Source organism: Mesitornis unicolor, unplaced genomic scaffold, assembly GCF_000695765.1.
Source record: "Mesitornis unicolor isolate BGI_N332 unplaced genomic scaffold, ASM69576v1 scaffold32990, whole genome shotgun sequence".
NCBI lineage: Eukaryota > Metazoa > Chordata > Aves > Mesitornithiformes > Mesitornithidae > Mesitornis > Mesitornis unicolor.
In genome coordinates this window covers 10,853-15,285 of record NW_010158146.1, presented here as the reverse complement: position 1 = coordinate 15,285, position 4,433 = coordinate 10,853, and positions in this window count along the sequence as shown.

Sequence of the window (4,433 nt, the reverse complement as noted above, 5' to 3'; positions counted from 1 at the left end):
CAGGCGCTGCCAGCGGAGCAGCGCCTGGAATGAATGGGAGAGGGAAAATGCTGGGCAGTTCAGCCAGCGAGCACTGGGCTTGGTGAGCTGGTGATACCAAATCGTCAGTGTCATGTTTTGTGAAAATGAGCAATTGACTTGATTCATGGTTAGTAGCCTAAAAGTATGCGAATCTTCCAAGAGAAAAAAAAAAGTAATTATTCCTTGGAACAATAAGGCTTTTTGAGTTAGCATGCTGCCTTTTGCCATCCTGAATCCTTAAACCTGAAGGAGGGCATCACCATCATAGCTGTCCAGCGTCCACGTCAAAGACGTATCGTCTTTTAAGCAGTACCTAATACCTCTCCAATGCTTTCTGTAAAAAAAAAACACAAACCAAACCAAAACAACCAACCACACAAAAACAATAGCAAAGGTAGTTAGGAATAGCCTCACAGGAACAGGATTTCCAATGACTGTGGAAAACAGATAACAGGTTATCCCAGCTGAACAGTGGTGCCTTGCTTTTTTTTACAGCATAGCAGGGTAAGTTATTTCTGAAAAATCTCTTGGTTTACATTATTACACCTGTTGTTTGGGGAAATAGCGCAAGAACTTTACAGTTACACAACCATGTACAGAAAATTTCCCACAGCAGAAGTTTATATATTGTTTGAAAATTGATGGAAAAGATCCTAACTGCAGTCTTTAATTTTCTTGTTTTAAAATGTAGTATAACCATTGAAATCTTTAAAGGACTTACATATTCCCTGAAAGAAAAGAGAACTGATTAGCAGCTCCTGTTGAGTTTATCTTTTTTAAATAAGTACCCACAGTGTGACAGAAACAAATATACTTACTTTCGGAGATTAGTAACGAAAGCCTGTCCTCTTAAATCACTGTGTTTACACATAAAACAATACAACTCCTTGACAAGCCTTATAGTATCTCTCATCTTACTCTTATAATGCCCAAAGAGACGAGGTTATGTGTTACATTTGAAAAGTTTGATTTGAACTCTAATAGACTAATTATTCTAAGAAGATATTTAATAACTTTCAGTATCAAATAACGTTTGATGTAATTACCAGCAAGTTGCCATATTAGGAAACCAAATCCAGTACCTGGGGAATTTGTACTGAAGATGACAGTGTTTGACAGAACTCCCCAGGTCCATGCTGTAGATTACAGCAGTGGGGGAGAAAGTGCAACCTCTGTGGTTGCAATGCCGTGGCACTTCTGTCACTATATACAAGTGTAAGAGTAAGGTCTGAAAGTTTATGTGAGAGAGCACTGGCTGAACTAGCTGGATTAGCTGTTTGACATAGGCTTGACTGAAATGTGTAAATTTAATGTGTTAGATGTAAACACTTCTAAAAGGATGAATACTGAAATAAAAGTAGCTAATAAAAACACTGACATGCATAACTGGAATCTATTTTAATAGATACATGAAAGGCAGAGAGCTGACATCTCAACTCCTTTCTCAGTTTATGCAGGATATATTCAGAACTTGTTTGTGATCCAAGTTGTTTTCTGACATCTGATTAAATATTTAAACACATCAGGCCCCAGTTAAAGATGACCTTGGGCAGCTTTAGCTTATGCATCAAACCAACACACGATTTTAACTATAGCAATGACTATTCTCTGGTAAATCAATACAGCTCTTTTTTATATACTGGTTAAAAATTATTGGGGAAAAAGAGTACCAGAAAATATTATCCTGATGTATTTGTGACTGATTAGTATTTTCCATTATTGTAATATTTATCCTCTAGGAATTTACTCATTGCCTCTCTTCTTTTCTACTTGTCCCCCAAAGAGAAGATCACAGATACTGAGATGCTGTTAAATATTTGTAAGGCTAATTAATACCAGTTAAAATGTTAGAAGATAAATGTTACACTGTTGCCAGCAAAGCAAAGAAATTCAGCAATCAGAATTCCTTCATTTGATATTCCAATGTATAGCCATTTGGATTATAAGCTCTGAACATGCCTTGTGTTCCTGCATCATGAGGGCAAGAAAATCCTCTCATTAATCCGGATCAGAAAAGCAGACTGATGCTGAAGAGGAAGGGGCAGGAAGAGACAGATGGACATTGGCTGCTTGCTACTAATAAAAGACAAAAAATGCAATACATTACTAGACTATCTATTTCTGGGTACAATTAAGGAACCAGATGTGAATTTTGATAAAAATACCCTGTTACAAAACTGCTACAGATCTTGATACTGGACAAGGTCAGGTGGGGTGTATGAGCCAGTCTCACAATTTCTCTGTTTAGAGACTAAGTAGATATGGAAAGACAGTCTGATAATGGACCAGACACTTTACTAAAATACTAAGTTGTGGATACCTGGATGGTACACAGATTTATTTTGTTCTCTGAAATGTTTGTCATTTATCTGCAGTTTTAAAAGCGTGCTGTACAACACCACACAAAATAGTGTTTCTGAGGAACAGTTTCAGATGTACTGGGGTACCGATAAGAGAAATTTAACTTACATTAGAGTTTGTGTTTATTCTTCACAGATCTGTCTTTTCTATCCAGTTTCCTTCCTGCATTACTGGAAAGGGAACTCTGATCCCTGACCTCAACAGCAGTCACGTAAGCAATCCACGAGGCTGTCCCACATCATATGACACAGGAGAGAATATTTTACTAATCAGGACTATAAGGGAATAAAATAAGGTTCTTAGGGCTCCTTAGGACCGTGTATCTGCATATCTTGCTCTAAAAAAAACCCAAACCCCACACACATACCAAAAACATTTTCACTAAGATAAAGAGACCACATTGCCTAAAATTGTGTACCAGCCTAGAACTTCAGTCTTTTTAGAGGGGAAAAAATTAAAAAAAAAAAAAGGGTAAGAGATTATTTGAAATTTGATTGCTATTTCTCTCTAAGGAAGACAGCCTATCACAAGGGAACAAGGTACCACAGTTTAAGGAGTTCCTTGACTGACATGCTGTAATTGGCTGTGTGCACAAGCAGAAGCAGCATGCAATATCTATAACCACGATGCAGTAAAAGCCAGAATACTACAGGATTACCTGCTCAAGTGACACATTCCAGGTGACAGTTCAATTCCTTGCTTATTTTTGAGGGTCACTTGAGCTGATTGGACCTCTTTCATAACCTCAGCTGCGTTTGGCTGGCACATCTGGGAGGCATGTCTCACATCTGCTTCAACAGAAATATTTGAGCAGATTATAGAGAGGCATAAAGGGCTTCCTAAAATTAAAGAAGAAAGCCATGTCATTTTTTTTTTGAAGCGGTATATTTAAAGCCTCACATGGATAGGAGTTGGTTAGCTCTGATGTGACAGATTGAGATCACTGCGAGTCAAATATTCCATGTACCGTACAAAACCTAACAACAGCCGTAATGCCAGCTTCAACAGTGACAGTTTTCAGACACTGTGGATGGGTGTTGTTTTCTTATCTTCAGGGATTTAAAGGTACCACAAATGTGTTATTTCCTCAGTACTAGGTAGTAGGGATATTTTCTCTATAGATGACCCACAACCAGAAACACTTTACTCTTTTCTAAACATGATTCTGAATGTAAAGTTGTCAGGCTCTGAAATAATAAGCCAACAAAGTATTTCTTCCCATCTGTTAACCCCTAAGAATCCTATATCAAATCAAGTTAATTAAATGAAATTCTTTCTTGTACATACATACACCTGTCACATGGTTCACAGCACTCAGGAGAGCTAGGCCCACACCAGAGCTATGTCAGACTGTCAACAGTCAGATGTATATCCTGCAGGATGTGTGGCAGTGCCTAGCAACCATCAGGGTAGTCACAAGTGGAGATGAGAGCTGCAATTCTCACAATATGCAGATAAGAAAATGATTGTCATGACAGATATTCAACAGCAGATCTATGCATTAATCTGATTTTTTTTCCATTCTCAAACATAACTGTTAGAACTTAAAGGATATAGGAAAAATTAGGCTTGGTTTAAACAAACGTTACTCACATCTACAAACTGCAACATTTCTTTAAGGATCAAATAAAACTTTATACAACATTTTTCTGTAGGATATTCTTTCCCAAAATCCTGATGGTGTGAAAAGAGAGGGACTATGAGACATTTTTCCCATGAATGCATTCCAGTGAAAGTGGTCACATGCATTTTGTAATGCACACAGGCACAGGGGACAGATCCTTATGACCAGCAGTATCCTATGGCATGGATGCCTGCGTTAAAGGGGCTCTGTGGATTGTTTCACAGGAGTAAAAATGAAAGTGTACATGTTTCAGTTTCCTCTTAGCAATGGAAGTGTGCCAGATTTGAATGGAGAGCAGATCACATACATGGAGAGCAGGCTGCATACCATGCATACTAGTGCTTTATCTCATTCTCTCCTTTCTGTCTATTCTTCCCACAGAAATTCAGTTTCAACAGTTTTGAGGGAGGTATCTCATGAATCAAGT